Source organism: Protopterus annectens, chromosome 1.part1 (assembly GCF_019279795.1).
Source record: "Protopterus annectens isolate FY-2018-M chromosome 1.part1, PAN1.0, whole genome shotgun sequence".
Lineage (NCBI taxonomy): Eukaryota > Metazoa > Chordata > Ceratodontiformes > Protopteridae > Protopterus > Protopterus annectens.
In genome coordinates this window covers 816520894-816545527 of record NC_056726.1, presented here as the reverse complement: position 1 = coordinate 816545527, position 24634 = coordinate 816520894, and the positions used below count along the sequence as shown (strand labels likewise).

At 43.7% G+C, this 24634-nt stretch overlaps 1 protein-coding gene across 1 annotated transcript in view; it reads right to left on the bottom strand.

Moving 5' to 3' along the window:
* The window catches only part of TLN1 (talin 1), a 3443760-nt gene that overhangs the window by 497692 nt on the left and 2921434 nt on the right, over positions 1-24634 (bottom strand). The window lies entirely within an intron of this gene.

Sequence of the window (24634 nt, the reverse complement as noted above, 5' to 3'; positions counted from 1 at the left end):
CCAAAGACCCTGGGTCCCTAAGCCCTCTTAGGCGTACAAGACTAAGGAGGTGCAGGAAATGAAAGCCACAGAGGAGGCTTCAATGCCACCAAGACATTGAACAAGTCTTGAGTGAAGTCAACTGAAATCAGCTAGACGTATAAGTGAATTTAAGTAAACTTATCTGCTCTTTTGCATATAGTACTGTATTTAATTTATTTATTTGTGTTTTTCACTGAATATTAACTCAAATGAAGCTGTGGCTGTCTCTCTACAGTTATTTCCCCACCCAGCCTACCTGTTCTTGTTTTTGTGTCAGTGTTGGTGGCTTTGATATTGCCCGCCCCTCTTGTACATTTGTATTTGGATACTCCTCCTGGGCCCATTTCATTTGCTCACTCAACTGAGTGCAGTGAGATCATATTCTGATTTCAGGCACTCCTACTGTACAAGGGGCATTTGGGAAGGACAACCCCTGTAGCCTCTTAATCCTGCTCTGTTCCCTCCCTAAAAAAAAAAAAAATATATATATATATATATATATATATATATATATATTTTTTTTATTCAGCTGCTCTTACTGTAATTGTCTTAGTTGCTCTCCTGCGTGCTCTTACCTGTTCAGTCGCTCTTACTCTGCACTTATTACTGCTTGTTAGTAGCCTTCTAATTTACTGGCTTCTGCACTTGTTTTTTAGTCATTTGTTAATTTAATTACATTTATTTGAACTGTATTTGCCATAGTGTTGCTACACACTCGGGTGTGCTGGCCTGCACTACAATTTAAATTGTATTTACTGCTGTTTTAGCTGCTTTTCTGTGACAAAAAAAAATTCTAAGCTTGTTTCCTGCCTTTCCTGTAACTAGTCAAGTCCAAATACAGACTTGCTGTATCCAGGACTGTTGGTAAGCTTCTGAGTCCCCAAGCCTTTCTATGCTGGAGGGAAGCCTTCTAGCTCATCAGTGGGAGTGGTAGGTAAGCACTAGGTAGCCTATCTACCATGGGAAGAGTGGGTTTTGGCCCTGAAATTGTAGTTCATTGGCCGTTTGGGCAGTTTTTCCATCTCTTTCTACTTTCTGGTTAAAAGCCCGTTTTGCATTTGGTCCCTGCCTTTCCAATAACTAGTGTAATCCAGGTACAGATTTGCTGCATCCAGGACTGCTGGCAAGCTTCTCAGCCCCCCCCCCCCAAGCACTTCTGTGTTGGAGAGAAGCCTTCTAGCTTATCAGTGGGAGTGGTAAGCACTAGGTAACCTACCTACCACAGGAGGAGTGGTTTCTGGCCCAGAAATTATTGTTTATTGGCCGTTTGGGAAGCTTTTCCATCTCTTTCAACCTTCTGATTTAAAAGTATGTGTTTGCGCTGGTTTCCTGCCTTTCCTGTTACTAGTCAAGTCCAGGTACAGATTTGCTGTATCCAGGACTCTTTGTAAGCTTCTGAGCCCCCCAAGTCTTTCTGTGTTGGAGGGAAGCCTTCTAACTTATCAGTGGGAGTGGTAAGCACTAGGTAGCCTGTCTACCACGAGAGGAGAGGTTCTTGGCCCAGAAATTGTAGTTTATTGACCATTTGGACAGTTTATCTGTCTCTTTCAACTTTCTGGATTAAAAGACCACATCTGGGCTCGTTTCCCATTTTTCCTGCAACTACCCTACTGGGTAGCACTAGAAAGCCTTAAACTGATACAAGCCTTCTAGCTTAGAAAGCCTTTGGAGTGATTAAGTATCAGTTTTCTGTACTTAACTCTTTTCCGCCTAAACGCAGATTTTCCAGCGTTTATTGTGATTTAAAAGCTTGTTTTTTTTTCACATATTGTACTTATTTGACTGCCTGCACTTTTAAAAAGTTTTTTGTTTAAATAATTTGTTTAACTGTTGTAAGCTACACACTGAAGTGCGATAGCCTTTTCTGATCGTTTGTAGTCATTTAAAGCTGTTTTAAGTGTATTTTGTTACTGTTTTTGCCTTAGCTTTTAAAAAAGAAAATACCTTGTTTCCCGCCTTTCTAAGCTTGTTAGTCCTGTTTTCAGGCTAGTCCTGAATTCAGGCCTGGGATACTAGTTTCTGAGTTGCCCATACCTTACTTGGATAGACAGAAGTTTCTCTGTTCACCTGTGAGAGAGGGGAGCTTTGAGCGACCTATCTGTCCCTGGAGGAGTGGTTCCAGCCCAGACATTAGTAGTTTATTGGCCATTTTGGGCTAATTTCTATCTCTTTCATTTCCCTACGATAAAAACCGCGTTTGCACGGTTTTGCGCACCGGGCAATGCCGGTTAGCTATGGTTAAATTATTCCTAGCTCCACTAAGTCTCCTCTTCAGTTTTCCCCTTGAAACTAGTCTAACTCTCAACCTAAGCACTCAAAAAGCATCTTACAGCCCTGCACTTGCTCAGCCCTAATAGCAAGCACTAATATACCCTGACACTGACTGCCCAGCAGGGCAAGGCTCTTTATTCACCCCTCACCAACCAAGCGACCAAGCAGCTCAACCTACTATTCAGGCATGACCATAGGGCAACTTCAGGTGCACTCTCCATCCAGCCGGTGAATCTGCGTATCCTGAGGCAATGTTACAACTGCCTCATGTACACAGACAACCCTCTCCTCGTACCACAAAACACTACCATATGCGAGAGATGCAATTGTACAGCCAAGCTGGAAGCTGAGCTGTCTCCACCCAAGACTGGAACAGACAGTCAAGAGGAGAAGGATAAAACTTGCACCACACCTCCAGCCACACACAGACCTACTAAAACAGCACTGGCAAAAAATACACAAATACACAAAATCATACTCGGAGGCTCTAAATAAAAACCTGCAAAAGCATCAGAGACCTCCAAAGCAGATACCCAAACAACCTGCACTTCCCATCACAAACCAGACAACACACAAAACACAAAATCAGTGTGCCACACAATCACAGCCCTTAAGGCGAAATAACATACCTAACACACTAGTAATAGGAGACTCTATAGTCAGGCACACTGACGTTCCACTCACTAGGCTGGACAAGCAAAAGGTTACTGTTAGCTGCCTGCCGGGAGCCAGAATCCGCCACATAACACAAGCACTCACGTCACTCCAGAAGTAGTACAAATATGACTCGGTCATTGTTCATGTTGGTGTGAATGACTTGAGATGTACCTCCCTGGACTACATGAAGAGAGACATGGAAGAGCTCTCTGATCATGCAGCCCAGGCTGGTATGGCCCTGACCCTGAGTAGCATCCTGCCCTCACCAAGAATGATACCTCAGTATAAAGAAAACATGATCACTTTCAACAATTGGCTAAGCTTCTGGTGTTATTCAAAGGGGATCCAGTGTGTGTTAGCCTGGGACAACATGCTCGATAAGCCACGTTGTTTCGCAAGAGATGGCTTGCACCCGTCAACCCTAGGCTTTCGTATACTGGCCAAGGCTCTTGCTGCCCCCATAGTGCCTTTTTTAGGCAAGTCAAACCCACCTCCATAAACAGCACAATTAACAAAAAACTGAGGGTTATGCTACTCAATGCCAGGAGTTTAAATCTCAAAATGCACGCGCTCGAACCACTCCTCAGTATGGAGAACGTTGACATCTGTGCAGTAACTGAAACCTGGTTCAAGGCTCCAGAGAGCACCCCAGCACTACCGGGCTACAACTCATACCACATGTTTCGACCACAGAACACAGACAGAAACACAAAAGGAGGGGATGTATCCATATTCATCAAGGATACCTACACCTCCAGGTTAGTGGCACAGCATGATACCTCAGATCATCCACGTGCAACTAACATCGGGCAAATCTGCAATGTAAATTGTGGCCTGCTACAGATCACCCTCCATGACCCAGGACCACCACTCCACCTTTCTGGAGACAATGGAAAACATGAAGGTCCTAACGAACACCCTGATATTGGGCGATTTCAATTACCCTACCATTCACTGGGAAAACTACTCTAGTACAAATTCCCAGGCCCGGTGCTTCCTGGAATTCATCAACTCAAACGCCCTGGATCATCTGGTAAAATCCCCTACCAGAGGTGAAAACATATTGGACCTGGTCATCACCAACATGGGCGACAGGTGTTCCACACTGGAGGTCAACCAGTCACTGGTTAGATAAACTAATCACTCCGGATGTCCACACCCCACCACCACCCCCAACTAAGGAAACCACAGTAAAAACACTTTTCTAAAGCAAACTTCACCTTACTTAAGACAGAGGTGGTACGTTTCACAGCCCCCCCCCCCCCACTAAAGAATAACGCTGCCCAAGATGTAGAAACCTTTACAAATGCACTCTATGAGCACCTACAAGGATGCATGGATCGTGCCATCCCTAGAAAAACCAAGACTCACTCCTCTGAGAGAAGGAAACCAGTTTGCTGGACCCCTGCAATAAACAAGCTATACAATAGGACGAGGAAACTAGTTCAGAAAAAAGCAAATCCCAAGAAGGAAAGACATCCCTGATCAGTATCAGTACGAAACTGAGGTCCCTCATGAAATCATCCAAGGCTAACTTCGAAAAAAAAAATAGCCAAGGATTCAAAAGATAACCCCAAAGCCTTCTTTAGCAATGTTAAGACTCTAAGTGGCAACTTGCAGATATGCACTGAACTAGTGCAAAATAGCTCAAAATATGCTGAACCTACTGATATTGCCAATATCCTGGAAGATAGATTCAGTGCAAACTTCACCCCCCTCTCACCTCCAAAAGGGCCCACAACAATACCGGAAAAGTGCAGTGTCCCAAAAATCACAGACGCACAGGTGAAAACAGCCATTTTAAAAGCCGAAAACACAGCGTCAATGGGACCAGATGGTGTCCCAGGCTGCGTCTTGCACGAACTACAGAACAAACTAACCCCCCACCTAAACAAGCTGTTCAACCTCAGCCTCTTCACAGGCTACGTGCCCATAGCATGGCGCATAGCAACGGTTATTCCTCTCCACAAAGGGGGGCTACAACTGACCCTGGTAGCTATCGCCCCATAAGACAGACTAGCCTGGTCTGCAAGGCTATGGAGTGCATCATCATGGAGCTCATTAACAAAGACATTGGGAACCTCCAAACACTTGACCCGACCCAGTTCGGCTTTGTTAAGGGAAGATCATGCCTACTAAACCTGGTTGACATCTTTGAGACAGTCACCAAGGCCATAGACGAGGGAAAGGTGGTTCACACAGCCTACCCTGACCTCGCCAAGGCTTTCGACACCATTCCCCACTCGGGTATTACAGAAAAACTCACCAGCCTGAACATAAACCCCTATGTTACGAGATGGGTTGCCAACTGGCTTACAGACAGAACACACACGGTAAGAATAGCGGGCTCCAGGTCCGACTCTAAACTAGTCACGTGGTGTCCTGCAAGGCTCGGTCCTGGGACCCCCACTGTTTGGCATATACTTCTCAGAAGTACAGGCAAACACAGGAGGACTATGGCTAACCAAGTTCACCGATGACTGCAAACTGGGAGCCATAATTGACTCTCCGGCTGACACGGACATCCTCCAAAAGGCCTTACTGAGATGGACACCTGGTGTCAAAGTCATGGCCTCAAGCTAAATGCCAAAAAATGCATAGTCATCCCATTTGGGAAAAACAAAACACCCACGAATTACCACATAGATGGCAGCCCCCTTAATACAGAAAAGGTAATAAGAGATCTGGGGACCCAAGTAGATAGTAATCTCTCCTTTGACAATCATATTCCCAAAGTAGTTAGGAAATCTTTCTATGTGGCCCATCTAATTACTAAAGGGTTTGCATCTAGAAATATAGAGGTTACAGTGCGCCCCTCTACTCGTCACTCCTTAGACCCACCATAGAGTACAATGCCCCATTTGGGATGTACCTCACAAGACACTTCCAACAGCTGGAAAGACCACAAAAGTACCTCACCAAGAGGCTTACTGGCCTCAAACATATGTCCTATGCAGCCCGACTGAAAAAACTCTGGCTGTTCTCAGTGGCATATTGCTTACTTAGAGGTGATCTCTGCCTGACTTACAAAGCCATGTCCAACTCAGAACTGATGGACATGCTCCACCTAAAGAAATCAAAGTCATTGCGAGCCACGCGCTCTAGTGAGCAAAACCTCGCAACAATAAATAGAACATGCTGGAGGGATAGATTCCGGTCACAGAGACTCTCCATGCTTTGGAACAAAATTCCAAATTACATCAGGCCAACCCCATCACTAACACTCCAACAGAAACCTTGACGAGTGGATGGGCAACAGAAAATACACCCCTGGGATCACTTCATTGGCTCTGCTTGACAGAGGATCAGTTAAATTAATCAATGGGGTGGCAAATGCAGATACACTCTGGCTAGGCTTATAAATACCCTCGGACAGATAGCCTAGTACCTACCTATGAACCTAAGTCCTGTCATTCTCTTTGTAGATCCTGGGTATACACCACATCCTTAGTCTTTGGCCTTTTCTTCACTGCGACATCCACTTTGATGAAAAGCAGAGGTTCAGACCCCTGCGTTGATTTTATTAAGGTACCCGGTATCTCTTCCCAAACAAGGATCTGATGAATTCCTCTAGGCCCTGCGGAAATAAGGAGCCATGGTTCCCCCCCTCAACATCTGTGGCGGATGCGTGCAAGGCCTCCGAGGACATGCAAGAAGCAGATTCCGTGCCAGCCTCCAAGAAGTTTGTGGCAGAAGAAATTGATGGCGCCGGACAATCCTCTGGGTTCTCATTCACCTCAAAAGAGGCAACTGGTGGAGATGGACAACAGTAGTCTCAGGCCTAGACTTCCTGGCCTTCTTTTTGAGCAGCAGCTGTACCTCGGGGGAAAGCAGATTCTGCCATGGAACCTTGGGCCAACAGTTTGAGACGCTGGTTCTCAAAGTAAATGGAAAGTGAAGAAACGTGGCTATGCACGTTCTTGGGTATAAGCACCTGACAAGATGCAACACCGAGTACGGCTGTGAGATGCACCTAAGTAAAAGAGGTACCTATCATGGCAGTCTTTATGGGGAATCTGCCTCACGTACGGACATTTCCCTTTCTTGGATGACATGCAATACACTGAACAATGAAAGAAAAAGAAAAAAAATAACCCCAACTGGGTACTTACATTAAAGACATAGGCTTGGTAGAACCACCAACATGAAGGGCAATCAGAACCACATATGATAATGGCATTCACACTGGCAGCAACAAAGTTCTTTGTTGGGAGTGTACGTTCATCACCTTTATGTTCTACACTTGGCAAGGGAGGCATATGTCTGATGTACGACTCTTCCTAGGTAATAAAGATTTTGGTATACTGTACAGACATTTGGGCTATCTTTGGCAGGTAATCCCAGAAGTGATGAACACTACAACAGTGATATGGAAGGACATCTGAGGTTCTCTGAGAATGAAGCATTATGGGTAGAAGATGCAGAGCTTGGCCAGTCAAAGTCTTAGAGATCTGACTTGTCTCAGGTCAGAGTTGGATCCGATACCCCACAAACTGAATCTAGACGGAGAAGACGATCAAATCAGCAGTTACTAAAGAACAGTACTCATCTGGTTTTGTTGAGATTAAGCATGAGGTGGGAGATGGTTAGTTATGACCTATGAAAAGTAAATGCCAAACAGCATTTTCTAAATCCTGGGGCACACTGCTAGAGACAGGAGATAGTAGAGCTATCTATCCTGCGTTCTGGGTTCCATTTGTGAGCCAGTTTGCTATCCAAGGAGTTACACATGTTAGCATTTAACCATGAGAGTTTATTTATGATGTCAGAGTGTGGGATGGTGGTAAATGGCTTTATATATTATGCTCAGATATGCCATGTGCTCTGACTTGCCCTCACCCATTGCCTTAGTGACTTTTTTAAAGAAATCGACCAGAAAAGTGGGTAGGATCTGCCCTTAAAAAATCCACATTGGGTTGAGTTGAGAGTCTTTAGATTATCCATATCCTTACTTATTACTTCTATAATGATCCTTTTAATAGCCTTATAGAGGAGACTGGTCAGGCATATGGGTCTATAATTACCTGGGTCCACCGAAGCCCCACCTTTGTACAACATAATGACTCTCTATGTTCTCCATTCATCTGGCACAAAGCCCGTTTTGAAGATAAAGTTGAACAGCATCTAAAGGTAGTCTGACAAATCCTGTTTCAGACTAGCCAGTAGGCAGCCCGATATGCTATCCAGGCCTATAGACATAGCGTTCTTGACCTTAGATAGTGCCTTGAGAACTTGTTCTTGGGAGACATTTGGTGTGTGGCGGGGGTGTAAAATAATATTCCTCTTGCCATACACAATGAGATGAAGAGTCCTGGTCTTTCTTCTCTGAACATGACAATTCGGTATGAAATTAGTGGAAATAGAGGAAAAAAAAATGGACACAAATCCTCCCTGTAATAAAAACAAAAATGTGTCCATTAAACAGCTTTGCTTTACCTGATTATTTTTTTAAAACAGCTTTACTGAATCACTAGTCACATAAGCAAATTTGCATTTATATAAAAGGTTCAAGCTTACGAACATTATACCTCATGTATATTGCCATACATTTATTTTATTATTTTTATTTTACATTTGTTGACCGGGATAGTCTGACTGGATACATGTCCATTTTCAGCGAAGGCCCGGGGAGAAAAGCTCCAAGGTACAAACAAAATACATTGCATAAAACATAAAAAAAAATGTTATTTACAGGATAATTCAGAACAACTGATGCATTTAGTAATCAACAGTTTTTACATATGAGGACCTAGAAGCCTCTGGTTAGCTGAAAAACACTGGACTAATTCCTTTGCAATAGTAGTGAATGTGTTAGTCAGGTTTAGAACATGGGCAAGACCAATGTAATTTAAAGTATTGTTTTAGACTATTTTTGAACTGACTTATGGAGATTTCTAGAGTAATTTGCTGGAAGGGAATTCCAAATTTTACCAACATAGTTAACAGAGAGGCACCAGTTGATTTATAAGCTTTGATAGTTTGGACAAGCAGTTTGATGATATAAGCGTAGTGAGGTTGCTGTAGGCCAAAATTATGGGTTTGAGTGCTGGTGTTTTATCAGGTTGGTTTAATACTTTAAATGCAACTATCAGCTGGTTAAGCTGGATTAGGGAAGGTAGTTCTAACCACCCTAATGATTTTAGGTTAGTACAGTGATGTGTCTTGTAGGCCATGCCAATGGCAAATCTGGCAATGTGATTATAGCAAGTTGATAATTTACTGAGTTCAGTTTTACCTAGGTTAGTCAATAGTGGGGAAGCAGAGTAAGGTCGCGAGTAAGTAGGAGTGGGCAATGGCAGCTCGAGCAGGTGGGGTAAGGAAAGGCTTGATCTTGTAAAGTGACCCTAGTTTTTTTGTTAATGATTTTGATAGTTTTGTTAATGTGTATATCACATTTAATGTTATTATCTATAATGACTCCTAATAGTTTTGTATGGGGGTCAGGAGAGATTGTAGTGTCATTGGTAGAGTACATAGAAAACGAGAGTAGGTTAGACCTGTTGGTGGGGGAGAATAGTAGCAATTTAGTTATTTTTAGGATTTAAGATCAGACAGACATTTTTCAACTGTGTTAAAAGTTAACTGCGAGGAAGCTGAACAAATCAGAGTCGAGTCACTTGCATATTTAATGCAAGTTGCATTTGGGATGACAGTATAGAGATCATTAATAAATATAGAAAACAGAAGAGGTCCCAGTATGGATCCCTGGGGAACTCCTAGGGTACTAGGTAGAAGGGTAGATAGTTTATTCTGCCATAGGACAGGGAAGTGCAGAGAACTGATAGTGCATAGAGCCTGCCCTGAAGTGTAGACATTTTCTGCACGACTCCCTTATGGGGATGTGCAGATAAGTCTAGAGTGGCTTACTATGCATCTTTGGCTAGCATAGGGAGAAGCTGTTGCAGGGTAAGCATCTTGAATTTTGGGACCACCAGAAAGGTGTTGAGAGTTGATAGATCTACGATTGTGCACCAAGAGCCCTCTTTCCTGGGCACCAGGAAAAGTCTGGAGTAGAAACCCTGCCCCCTTTGATCTACTGGAACAGGTTGAATAGCTCTGATATTGAGCAGGGAAAATACTTGCTGCTGGTACTTCAACATGTGAAACTGGCAATTCAATGCCCTGACGGCAAGAGTTGCATAGATATATACCTTCTTACCCCATCTGTCTAAAGCTCTGGAATCCCTGTCTGAAGGGGTAGGATTTGTGGCTGTAGTAGCCTTAATACCATTAGGTCCCTGGGAAATGGTCTCTGGATCCGCAGTGGGATTCTTGGAGAAATTTGTGGAAATCAGGTACTTTGTAATACCTGTCAGGTTTCCTAGGGGTCGGGGTAAAGTATCTGGAGTAAGACTGGATTCCATAAAAACATCATCTACAACATCCAGGACAGGGGGTATAGCTAGAGGCCTGTGCTGAGGCAAGTCTAAAAATTATCTGAGTCTCTTTTTGGATTGAGGGTAGTCCTGGCATGCCCAGCAGAAATGCTCTCTCAAAGTATGCAAGGTTTCACCAAAAGAAAAATCCTCTGGAGGGGAGGCAAAGGGAATGGATTCCTCTGCATCTGAATCCTCATAGGTTGATAAGGGCATGTCCTGATAATCAGAAGGGTCAGTGTCAATGGACTCCTGGTCTGTAGAATCAGAGTGAAACTCAATTCTTTGTCTCTTAGCAGGGGAAGGCTGGCTTCCCCTAATTAGAGTAATAAGGTCTTCAGCCATTCTAAGCATTTGTTTTTGTGGCATGGGAGCTTGAGCATGCGTTTTGGTCTGTTTTCTAGGTGTAGTGCGTACTCTGGGACTCAAACTCGGTAGTTTTAGCTAAAAACGAAGTCGTCGGTTTAATTCAAACATCAGTAGGTCGGAATACACCCTCAGAAGCCGGTGCCTGCACAGCGGCTCCGGTCCCATCCAAGGTAGAGACACCCGCAGGTTCCATAGTCGAAGCATCTTGCGGCATACCGGAGTCTGAATGGGTCTCAGCAGAGGCCTGCAAATCTGTAGAAGAGAGCATCAGGGGCTGCAAAGGCGCCTCACTGAGTACTGGCGACTAGCTTAACGGAAGCATCGTCGGCAGTTTTGGACCTATGAGGTCCGTGTCTGTCTTTATCTTTATGTTTTTTCAGAAGATGAGTAGTCCGATGGCTTATTGAAGCCATTTCAGAATACGGAGAACGACAGCGAAAGAATTTAGTGACAAAAATAGCCTGACGACAAATGGTTTGGGCGTTAAGGCACAAAACCGACAGCGAGGAATGTCGTGGTCTGGGCCTAAACAGGTGACACAGTAAGAATGAAAATCTCTATGAGATATTTGCTTTCCACAGGCAAGACAATTGTTAACTTTTTCTGACATTGGTTAGAGAAAGAAAAAAGGATCCCCAACAGGGTACTTAGCTTTAGAAGACTTCAGGATTACAAACTCGAAAACGAAAATTTTCAGTTAGCGGCCGGCCGGCACTTGCAAACTGCTTCTGCTTCGGAATCCTACTCTGCAACAAAGACTAATGTAATGGCATTGGCTGCCTGTTTTATACCCCTGACAACCTGATGTCATGGAAGAAGCGACAGCATCTGATGCAGAAATCTTAAGACTCTAGTATTCAGGCCGACTGAGGGCTACCTGCAGGCAGATAACCCAAATGTGATGATTGCAACAGTGAAATACCAAGAACATCAGGTATTCCAGTCAATGTTGCAATCTCCAAGTACAATGGTTTCCTGGGGGCAGGTACTAGACAATGAGTTGAGGATACATTCTAGGGTGGATACATTATTTCCTGGAGGGCTGTACCGGCAGACAATCCTTATACATTTGTTATTGTTTATTTGAATTTTGATGTATAGCATGTCTGCACTGTTTGCTTGGGGAGGTTGTATGGGGTCAACAGAAACTTTAAGAAGATTTATAAAGTACAGCTACCCCACCTCCTTTCCTAGTAATCCTATTTAGCCTAAAGAATATTATACCCTGGTGGTAATATTTCAGTATCAGAAGTTGATGGTTTTAGTCAATTTTCTGTTTGACAGAGTATGTCAGGGGAGTGGGTGGCTAGGAGGGCATGTAGTTCATGCACTTTGTTACTTAGGCTTCTGATGTTAAGGTGACAGACCAGTAGTGAGTTGAGGGGTCGGTTAACAGATGTTGTTATGGTGAAGTGAGCTGTGTGAGGGCTAGTTGTGTTTAGGGTGCATGGGCCAGGGTTATGATGAATGTCACCATCTGTTATAAGATTATAGTGTTACCGTAGTACAACTTTCAAAAATGTATCTATAAGTTTCTGGTTTTACATCATATCATCTATAGAACATTACATACATTATTCAATTCCTGACGTTTTTTTAAACAAGAAACACCTTTTTTAAACTATCACTTACTACATAGAGAATCACACATTTACATGAATAAAAACAAGCAACACCGACAATCCTAGCTGCAAGCATTTTACATCACAAACCATACTGACATGCTCCCAGTTGCAAACATTATACATCACTTATAATCTACCCAATCATTTTCAGTCAACCATTAAGCTCATTTAAGTCCTGCCTTCCTTTAAACCTCATTCCTCCTCTGTAGGTATTGTTCCCACAACTCCCATTTTCCTATGTAGTTTGCTCATACTCTTTTCTAAAGATCTCAATTCCAGTTGTTTTATCTCTGTAACATTTACTACTTTTAGTATAGTTGGTTTAGATTTCTATTTTCATGTAACTGCTCTTTTGGCAGCACCATAATTAGACATGGCAAGGGATTACCATGTCTAGGCAATTCAAATTCTGTATTATATCTCAGAAAAATCCTCTCTCGTCACACCAGTCTTCCCATCCAGCATCTTCGTCAATGCATCCTGCAGGGAATCATTAAGTCCGCCAACTCACTGCACTCCCACAAAATGCGTTTCCAATTACTTCTTTCTTCCCAGTCACATCAACATTTGCCGTCTACCTGAGAAAAAATTCTCGAGTCTACTTGGGGTATAAAACTATCTATACAAATATTTCCAAGCAAACATCCTAAATCTTCTAGATTTTGTTACATATTTAAGAGACATGCATATATCCTCCCATTGTTTCTTTGTGAATTGTTTATCCATTCTCTCTTCCCAATCCTTTCTAACCTTCTCTGATTGATTCTTATAGTTATCATGCAATATTTTATACACTCTACTAATTATCCCTTTTTTAATGGCAGCTTCTCTTCTAGATTCCAATAAAACTCTAACAGTGCTGGTCTTTCGTTTAGGGCCACCTATTTCTTTCTCTTTGCCTATACTCTGATATCAATCCTTGATAGGGAAGGCAATTTCTAACCTGCAGTCCGAATAAATTCTTGGTGTCTTCCCATTCTATCACCTTTCCCTCTCTGGTGATTTGGCTCCCAATACCTTCACTCCTTTGCCAGTTTTCTCAAATAAATACCATTCCCCTCATGCCTACTGTATATCCCTAATTGCAGTCATCCCTATCGGCAGGATCTCCTTTCTCCATTCCAGTGCTGACTTAGTTCTTAGAACACTTTCTGCTACTTTATGGATATAACATTCTGTATGATTACTGTTATTCTCCTTAAACGCCTGCATCCAAAATCCTAGTCTCTCCTTGTTTCTTGTGCTTCCCCCATGTTTCATCATCATCCATTTCCACTCTGAATTACAGTTTTTGCATGTGCTATGTATAGGTGCCTTAACTGTGCATCTCTGAAATACCCCTCCAAATCTGGTAATTGCAAACTGCTCTGTTCTACTGAAAGAATCAGCTTATACCACTTGACTCTTGCCATCTTCTCCTCCCAGATAAAGTCCTTTAGCTCTTTATTAACTACTATCCACAACTTCTCCTCTGGTTGATAAAAATGTGCCTGACCTGTGTATAAGACTAATAGGACTCAAACATTTTAACTGCTTGTATCTTACTATCCATATGACAAAGCTACAATTTTCAAGTTATTTTATTATCTTTTGTTTAGTCACTTCCCACATATCCTAAGCTGCCACACCAGAATCATTTTTAATCCATACTCTTAAATACTTAATTTTATCACGTCTCCATAAATATGGATATTGCTGAACCAATTCATACGTGGGTATACAATTTACTGCTGCTGTTTTTGTTTCAACTTCATTAATTTTGGATCACAAAAAGATGTGAAACTCTCTCAAAATGTTCAACACTGTAATGTCTAGTTCTGGCTTTGTCAGGTATAAAATAATATCTGTAAATACAGCTAACTTTTCTTGACTACCATACCAGTTATTATCCTTGAATTTCTGAGTCCCTTATTTTCTTTGCCCATGGTTCTAAATATAATACAAACAACAAAGGGGAAATAGGACACCCCTTGCCCAGTCCTTCTGCTCAAGCAGAGATCAAAGACAACCTCGCCCACTTTAACTTTCTCCTCCGATCCCTCATATGCCCTCCTAATCAACCTTATAATTTTTTCATGGAATGCAAATGCTTTCATTGCCTTGCTCATAAAGCCCAGCTTACTCTGTCAAATGCTTTCTCTGCATCAAGACCTACCAACAACAATGGTATTTTACACATTCTGCTTCCCTCTGGATGATCAGTGTTCTGTTAATGTTGTCAAATGTTTTCCTCCCCTCCACAAAACCATAGTGAACGTATCAATTGTTGGCATTACTTTTGTCAATCGTTTAGCCATTATAGACATGAATACTTTAAAATCATTGTTTAGTATTGAAAATGGGCCTAAATGAAGCTGGATCTGATGGATCTTTACCACTGCCTTCTTCCAGGATGCTGATACTTCTCTTCCTCTTAAAACAATGTTAAACAAAACCTTCCAGATCTGAGTATTTTTTCCTTCCTAGCTCCCAAACTTCTCCAGGAATACCATCGATTCTTGAGGACTTTCCTGTAGATTGGTTATACACCACAATTTTTATCTAATCTCCTCCTAGCCTAGCCATTAGTAATTGAATCTCATTTACCTCTTACCTTGGCAAATTTAATTCTTCCATAAACATTTCCATTTGTATCTTTTCTTGATTTCCATATTTCTGTGCTTTATAAAGACTTTCAAGTAATTTCCAATATTTCTAATACTGCTACAGTTTCTCATTACCTTCCTTGTTATAAGGCTCCCTAAGCCAGGCAACAGCCCCTTCTACTTTCTCTTGCCTGAGTCGTCGTACTAAAAGTTTTTGTGCTCTAGTGTTATTTTCAAAAAACAGTTGCTAAACATCAATCTTTCTAAATGCATGTACAATATCGAGGTAATCCCTTATTTTCTGCTCAGAATACTGCAGATGATCCTTTTCTTGTTTTGTGAGACTCCCCCCATTCTGCAACACTAAAAAGAAGTTATGTGCTCACCATAACGTTACATGTTTGTAGTCCATCTCGCCCTTCATTCTTACATTTGGGTTTGGAGACTATCCTCTGCTCCAACTCGGCTGATTACAAAGCTTGAAGTCTCTAAGTTGGCTCGTGGCAAGGTAGGTATCCCATAACGCAGTGGTATCAATCCTCAGATCTTGTTTGCTTCTAACAAAAATAGAAAATAGTTATACTCTACCCTCAGGTAAAGGAGAAGCAAAAGTGAAAGGTCTCCAACATAAGGAAGGAGCAAATTTCCTAAAAAATCCTCTAGGACCATATAGACGGAGGTAGGTGGGTGGGTTCTTAAGAATGAAGGGCGAGATGGACTACAAACATACAACGTTAAGGTGAGTACACAACTTCTTTACATTATGTAGTCCTATCTCGCCTTCATTCTTACATGTGGGACAGCGTCCCTAGCACCTTTTCTCGGGTGGCTCATGGGAACACACTCGAGCACCGTGGAACCGAAAGAAGATCTGTCCCTGGAGGCCAAATCAACTTTTAATGAGTAATAAAAGTATGTGGGCTTGCCCAAGTTGCGGCTGCACAAATACTGTCCAATAAAATCCTGGCCTGAAAGGCAGTGGATGTTGCTGCTGATCTGGTTGAGTGACCTCTAACTTTGAAGGGACGTTCCTTGTTATTGGAAGAGTATATAAAAGTTATGCAATTAGATAATTTGATTTTAGAGACTGGCATAACCTTTCTTGCCTCCGAAAAGGATATGAATAACTGGTCTGACTTCCTGAATTCTGTAGTTCTGTGGAGATAGAACCTCAGTTGCCTATGTACATCGCGTTAGTGAAGTCTGCATTCTGCCTTGTTGGTATGGTTAGGAAAAATACTGGAAGTTCAATTGTTTGGTTAATATTATACTGGGAGCAAATCTTTGGGACAAAGGAAGGGTCAAGTTTGAAGAGTATATGGAAGTTTATGGAAGATCAAATAAGGAGGCTTGACTGAAAGCGCTTGTAGCTCTGAAACTCTTCTAGCTGATGTTATGGCTACCAGGAGAATTGTTTTCCAAGAGAGGAATTTCAGATCACAAGAGGATGAAGGTTCAAAGGGTGGTGAAGTTAAGTGTGAAAGGACAAAATTCAAATCACAAGGAGGGACAGGTTCCTTAAACGGACGTCTCAGTAAAGAAGTGCCTTTCAAAAAGGCTTTACACAGTCTGTGTGCCATGAAGTCAGGCGTATGCTGTCCTAAGTGGAAACTGGAGATAGCTGCTAGCTGAACTTTAACTGTGGCAGCAGCTGAACCTTGTTGGAAGAGTTCTGAAAGGAAATCTAAAACTGAAGAAATTGGGGCAATGAAAGTATCTAGGTTTCTGGTCTGCGCCTAAAAAGAAAATCTTTTCCATTTACTAGCATATGGTTTTCTGGTAGAAAGCTTATGAGAGGATATCAAGATACGTTTTACTGCTGGAGTGAAATCCTGAAGGCTGACTAAGGTTGGAAGTGGAGCAGCCAAGCTGTCAAGTTGAGGGTGTGGCGAGAGGGATGGAATGCTCCTGACATGTGTGTCAGCAGGTCTGGAACTGGGTCCAGAATCCAAGGATGCTCCGGCAGATGAGGCCTGAGAAAGAGGAACCAAATCTGATGAGGCCAGTATGAGCAATGAGAATCATCTTGCTTCCCAAGGATTCTGCTTTCTGAATGACTTTTGATACGAGAGGAAACGGGGGAAAAGCATAATGAAGTCCCGAGGGTCAACTGTGAATAAGTGCATCTCTCGGTGTCTCCCCCAGAGGAGAGATCAGGGCAAAGTAGCTGTTGCATTTGGCATTCATAGGGGTGGCAAAAAGATCTCAGCAAAGCTGTCCCCATTTGTGGAAGACCTCTTCCACTACGTTCTGATTCAGAGACCACTCGTGAGGCATCAAAATTGCCCTGCTGAGCTTGTTGGCTAACACATTGGACTTTCCTGGGATGTGTGTTGCAACTAGAAAGTGTTGGGAAGATATTGCCCACTGCCAAACCCTCAGAGCCTCTCAACAAAGTGGGTATGATCTGGTTCCTCCATGTTTGTTTATATACCATACTACTGACACATTGTCTGACTGGATTGCAATTGTCCCTAGAGGTAGAGAGTTGTGGAATGCTTGCAACGCCAGAAGCACTGCATCTCTAGAACACTGATGTGCAAATGGGCCTCGTGTTCTTGCCATATGCCTTGGACTGTCCTTCTCAAGTAATGCCCCCCCCCTATCTGGGGAGCATCCGTGGTCACAGTAGCAACAGGTTGATGTGGAATGAATGGTCTTCCGATGGTTAACTCGTTGGACTGAATCCACCAACGAAGATCCTTCTTGAAGGTTTCTGTTATGATGATTGGGTGAGAGAGAGGAAGTTCCTGAAGCGACCACTGGGAGAAGAGTAACCACTGTAGGATTCACAAATGCATCCTGGCTAATGGAACAAGGGTTATGGTTGAGGCCATTGTTCCCATAGTTTGAGCACTCTCTTTGCTTTGACCTTGTGTTTGGAAAGAAGAAGAAATATATGTTGTTTGAGATTCGCAATTCTGTCGACAGGAAGGCACGCCATCATTGAAACTGTGTCTATTTCTGCGCCTATAAAAGGAACATGCTGACAGGGTGGCAAGGCAGAGTTTTGCAAGTTTATTGTAATGCCTAGCTGAGCACAAACTTGTAGAGTCATGTTTCTGGCCTGCTGAAGTAGATGCTTGGTGATGGCAGTTAGGAGCCAGTCGTCCAGGTACGGAAACACTCTGAATCCAAGATGTCTCAAGTGAGATGTTACTACTGCCATGCATTTGGTGAACACTCTGGGGGCTGTAGTGAGAGCAAAGGGCAAAGCACGAAACTGATAGTGACTGGCTCCCAGCCAGACGTGCAAGTGACTCCTCAATGCTCTGTCCATTTTTATGTGGTAGTATGCATCTTGGAGGTCTATCGAGCACATCCAATTGTCTTTCCTAAAAGGGGGAGTATAAGTCTACAGTGTCACCATTCGGAACTTGGACTTCTTTACCGATTTGTTTAGTTTGCTGAGATCCAATATGGGCCTCCAGTCCCCCTGTTTTTTTTGGCACTAAAAAGAATCTTGAGTAAGTTCCGAATCCTATCTGGTCTGCAAGGACAGTTTGGTTGACTCTCTTGTTTAACAACTTTGGAATCTCTACAGTTGCTTGATCCCTGTGATTGGGTGGAACATCTGGGATTTTCCTGGCTCGAGGAGGGGGGTAAGAGAAGTGTATGGAGTATCCTCTGGATATTGTGTTTTGTACCCACTTGTCTTTTGTGATATTGTGTCAGGCTTCTGGGTACAAAGATAAACATTCCCCGACTGGCTCCAGAGTAGCACAGTCGGGCCTCCTTACAGGAGCGCCGATAGGGACATCCGCGAAAGGAATCACGGTCGCCCTCGTTCTGCAGACCCCTCTGCCTCTAGGACAGCATCTACCATTATTTCCTCCCCCTCTGCCCCAGGGGAAGGAATCACCTCATGCTTCTGGGAAAAATCTCTGGGATTTCTTGAACAACATCTTCCTGCCCTTCTGTCCTTCAGGATAGGGTCTTGAAGGGACTAAAAAAAGTACTCCAATGGCAGAGAGAGTTTTCCCTTCCTGCTCGCATCTGCTGAGTGTATCCTTAACTTTTGGTCCAAACAGTGCAGAACAGTCTAAAGTGGCATTTGTGAAGGTAGACTTAAAGGGTTCCGCAAAGTTACACAAGCGCATCCAGGAGCGTCTCCTCAGAGAAACTCCTGAATCCGCTGCCTTACTCGCTCCATCTGCTGTGTATATCAGCCTCATAGAGGAGTTCACAATGGAGTTTAAGATGCGGAAAGTTCATAAATATAGATGTTCGATTGTATTTACTGTTGCAATCATCACATTTGGTTTATCCCTGCCAGGGTAGCCCTCAGTTGGCCCAAATACCAGAGGCTTAGTATTTCTGCGTCAGTTGCTGTCGCTTCAGGAATGACGTCAGGTCGTCAGTAGTATAAAGTAAGGCAGCTGACGCTATTACATCAGTTTTTCTTGCCCTGTCAGAAGCCCCCCAAGTGGGAGCCAGGATATGGTGGAAGAGCCCCGCCAGTAGAAAGTACATACCAAAATATTCCTTGTAAGTAGAGAGAGAGAGAGAAAAAGAGGGGGATGGAGGGAGGGAAACCAGGACTGCAACAGTGAATACACTCGAACATCTACATTTATGGTAAGTGTACACAACAGTACTATGTTCTTCGTGTTTCACTGCTGCAATCATCTCATTTGGGATGATTCCCAAAGCTGAGGAAAAGGGTGGAGGCAGTCAAGGAGACTAGGGGCTGGCTAGGATGCCCTGTAAGACTGCAGTGGCAAAGCCTGCCCTGGATTTGGAAAAAAAAATAGGCAGGTGGTAATGCTTTGTGAAAGTGTGAACAGATGTCCAGGTGGCAGCATCCAGGATGTCCCTGGTGGGGACTCCTCTGAGGAAAGCTGCAGATGTGGAGGCTGCTCCGGTGGAGAGAGTCCTGACCCCCTTAGGGGGAGGTTTTCCATGTTGCCTGTAACAGAAATGGATGCAATGTGCTATCCATTTGGAAATGGTTTGTTTGGAAATGTCTTTGCCCTCTGCCCCTGCAGCAAAGCTAACCAGTAATTGGTCAGACTTTCTGAATGGTTTAGTCCTGTCTATATAGAATCTGAGCTGTCTGTGCACATCCAGAGTGTCCAGGATCCTTTTCCCCCTTGTTTTGTGGGTTAGGAAAAAAGGTGGGCAAATGAATGGATTGGTTGAGAGCCACACTGGCCATCACTTTGGGAATGAAAGACAGGTTAGTCCTGAGGGAAAACCTGTCAGCATGGAAGATGATGAAGGGCTCCACAGCCATGAGTGCTTGTAGCTTGGAGACTCTTCTGGCTGAAGTGATGGCCAGAAGAAAAGCAGTCTTCCAGGGGAGAAATGTTAGCTCTGCTGAAGATGCTGGTTCAAAGGGCGGCAAGGTGAGCTTCTCCAACACAAAGTTAAGGTCCCAAGCTGGGGTGGGTGCTGCTCTGGGTGGCCTCAAGTTGCTAGCCCCTCTTAGGAATTGTTTGATCAGAGGGTGTGTCAGTGTGGAAATGAGCAGATATAGCAGAGGCATGAATTTTAATAGATGAGAAGGAGAGACCACTGTGTAACAGGTCAGCTAGGTAATCTAGGATGAAAGGCAGGGAGGGCTGTGCCGTATCGGCTCCCTTGGCCTGAATCTAGGTGCACAACCTTTTCCATTTGTCAGCATAAGACTTTCTAGTGCTAGGGTGTCTGGCCTCAGGTATAACATCTAGAACCTGTTTAATGAGGTTGGCAAACTGATCAGTGGTCAGGGAATAAGCCAGGCTGCCAAATTGAGGGTCTGCAATTGGGGATGCATGAATTCTCCTTCCATCTCGGTCAGGTTTGGGGTCTGAGTGAGATGCCATGGTGGCAGTGGGGACAGGCTGTGCAGCAGTTGGTACCAGTGCTGGTGAGGCCAGTCTGGAGCAATAAGAATTGTCCTTGGTTTTTTCTCCCCTATTTTGAGCAGTACCCTGGTGATGACAGGTAGTGGAGAAAATGCATAGAGTGACAGATTGACCCAGGGGAAGGATAGGGCATCCACTTTCCAAGCCATGCAGTGACGTTCCCTGGTGCAGAAGTTGCTGAGCTGATGGTTGGTGCGGGAGGCAAAGAGGTCGACCTTCGGGGTGCCCCATTTCTGAGTTATTAGGGTGAAGGTTCTTTCGTCTAACTGCCACTCGTGTGGGTCCAGAAAATTTCTGCTTAAGTGGTCTGCCAGAGAGTTTAGAGAACCTGGCAGGAATTGTGCAAACAGGTGGAGTTGCATGGCAGAGGCTGTGTACCAAAGGGTCATGGCCAGTAAGCATAGAGGGTAGGAGTGAGTCCCTCACTGCTTGTTGATATACCACATTACAGTGGTGTTGTCTGTTTTGATCAGGAGAGCCCCTGGGGAGAGTAGGGGCCCGAAAGCGGTCAATGCATGCTGGACAGCTAACATCGCTTTCTGGTTAATGTGCAGATGGATTTGCTGTGGGCTCCATTGGCCCTGTATGCACCTGCCATTAAGCTGAGCACCCCAGGCATAGTCTGATAAAGTCTGTGGTGAGGGTCTGGGCAGAGTGGGGTGGTGAGAAAGGTAGTCCCTTGTTGTGGGAGCATGCTCCTGCCCACCAAAGAAAATCTTTCCTTAGGCAAGGTATCACTGGTGTAAGAGTTTCCAGATCTTGAGAGTATTGACAACAAAGGCTTTTTAGGTACCACTGAAGTTTCCTCATATGCAGTCTGGCATATGGAATGAGTAGAATGCAAGATGCCATGAACCTCAGAGCTTGTAGGATTTTCCTTGCAGACAACTGCGGGCTGGTGGCTAGCCGAGAGAAGTACGCTGTTAGGCAAGTTTGTTTTTCCTGGTGTGAGGAATGCCATCTGGAATGCTCTCAGGAATATAATCTTTTGGGTGGGTACTAGTTTGGATTTCTTTTCATTGATAGTGTACCCTAGGGAGGTCACTAGGGACTTTATGAAGGCCAGGTGCTTGAGCAGCTTTTCCTGACTGTTGCCTGAATAAGGCAGTCTAAGTATGGGTAAGTTTGAATATTCCTTTGTCTGCAAAAGGCAATGGCGGGAGCTAGACATTTTGTGAAAACTCTGGGAGCAGTAGATAAGCCAAAGGGAAACACAGAGAACTGAAAGTGCACGGATCCTCCCCTGAAACGTAGACATTTCCTGCATGATTCCCTGACAGAGATGTGGAGGTAGTCCTCTTTTAGGTCTAGGGTGGCTAGCCAAGCATCCTTGGAGAGTATGGATAGCAGCTGCTGGAGGGTGAGCATTTTGAATTCTGGTATCACCAGGAACGTATTTAGAATGGATAAATAGAGGATGGGGTGCCAGGTGCCCTCTTTTCTGGGTACCAGAAATAGTCTGGAGTAAAAGCCTTGGCCTATCTGTTCTGCAGGAACGTGCTCTATTGCCCTCAAAGAGCAGGGAAAGGACTTGCTTTTTTGCCTCTGCCCAGTGGTTTGGAGGTGGATCTGGGAACCCTTTTGGGCTCGGAGTGTGGAAAGAAAATTTGTATCCCTGGGACACTATGTTGAGGACGTTCATTTGTTTATATTAGCCTAATGACCACCAGGGCTTTTATAAGCCTAGCCATGCAGCCCAACCTAATTGCATCCCTTTGTAACATGTGCGTCTCAATTGGGGTATGTTTATTAGGAGGGGTAGGTCTATTTGGAGGTTGCTAAAAAGCTGTGTGTGGAGAGGGTGTGTTAGTTATGGAATGTTTACTGTCAGTTTTCTGTCAGCCTATGTCTATAAGAGACATGGGACCCAGCCCAGGGATGAATTTATGATTACCTATCCAATGCTAGGTAGGGAAGGTTTACTGTTGGCCTCTGTCTATAACAGACATGGGGCAGCCCGGAGATGAATTTGTGACTCCCCATCCAAAATTCAGGATTACGTCTGAATAGGGCTAGGGATGGACTCTGATTCACATGGATGAGGAGTCTATTCCAAAGTATGGGGATCCTCTGAGTCACACATCTGTCTTGCCAGCATGTTCTACTTATGTTGCAAGCAAAGTTCAAATCCCTGGATCTAGTGTTTCTGGTGCTGCTCATTTTACGGATGTGCACAAGCTACATCAGTGCTGGATCTAAAAATTCTTTATATGCCAAACACACATCACCTCTGAACAACCTGCAAAAGACAGAAATAGAGACAGGGCTTGAAGGTGATCTCTATAGGAGAGGATTTTAATACCCTGGATTCTCCTGGTGAGGAACTTCTGTGGGCATTCCAGCTGTTGCATATGCCTAGAAAGGTACATGCTGAAGTGGACATTGCGCTCAATGATGGGTCTGATAAAGGATGAGTAGAATGGTACTATAACTTCCTTGGACCGGGATGCCATAATTACACAGACATAGAATGACTTGCTTACTCCCGTGGCTACATATTGGTCAAAGACCAGATTAATGCCTACATATATTTCCAGATCTCTAACTACCAAATCAAATCTTAGGGATAAGCTCATCAACTGAATAATTCACCTGGGTAGACATTTTCCCAAAAAGGACTATAATGCACTTCTTTGCACTGCATTTTAATCCATGGCTCTGGCACCAGTCATTTGTCTGTGTTAGGACCTCTCTTTCAGGATGTTAATGTCAATGGGAGAATTTATGATAGCTCCCAATTTGCTGTCATCTGTGAACCTGGTGAGCCAAGATGCCCCTGACATTACACTTGACTTCTGAATAACGGGTTTTACACATTAGCGTGAATTTTCTGAAGGGTATGAAGTCTGAAACTCAAATGTCTGTCATTATTTTCTAACTTCAATCTTTAATGATTTGCACTAATTTGTCAGAAAAACAAAATTTTATGAAAAACAGACCAAAATACGAGGCAAAAATCTGTACAGTTCAGAGGTATGATCTGACCTCACCAGTTAGGATATGACAGTGGGGGGTACAGTACTGTCCCAAATTGGTGAGAACAAGGCCCAGTATATCTGAACCTCTGGCTGAAGTGTGCACTAACTGATCAAGGGCATTTGTGTTTAAGTCCAGTAACTCTTGTGCCTGCAAGTTGCAGGCAGTGTATGTTTCCCAGTCTACAGGGGGTAAAGTATCCCATGAACAGAGTGTTTGGTTGGATGGAGAGTGACTCCATTAGGCCTAGATAAGAGTTGTGGGATTCTTGAGACATAGATGTTGACTTACAGCTTGCTAAGATATGGTAAGGGACTCTAAGGTGATTTGCATGTGGATGAACTCCAGGCTGTCATCCAGTTTAACCAGCCTTGAGGTATACTAACTGCTAAAATAGTTCTAGACACCTCCACTTTTATGTGTGGAAGGCACTGCAGCCTTGCACTGCCAGAGTACTTTCTGCATCTTTAAATCATGTCTCTGTAACAGCACAAATGTCTATATTGTCCAGAGTGAAGAGAACTTATAGAGTATGGAGTTTCTTGTTAAGGCTCCTAGCACTGAGTAGTTAACACCTTTAGGTTTCTTTGGGTTTTATTTATGTCAGTAGGTTGTCACTTTGGCATGGCCTAAAATAGGCTCTAAGGCGGTAGATAAAATTTTAGCCAAAATTGGGGAAAAAAAAAACCCTCGTGGGGGGGAGGGGGGGGGTTAGGTGCAGGCCATCTTTGTCAAAGCAACATGGTCTGTTGACTGTGTCCTCCCAGGTTGACAGATATTGAATCCCCATAGACTGACACCAGAAATTAAGCCAATTATTTTTTGTTCAACTGTGGCATTATCTTTGGTGAGGGCAGTATGCTGCTCAATGGAAGGCAAACAGCGGTCTGAGACACGCATTCAAA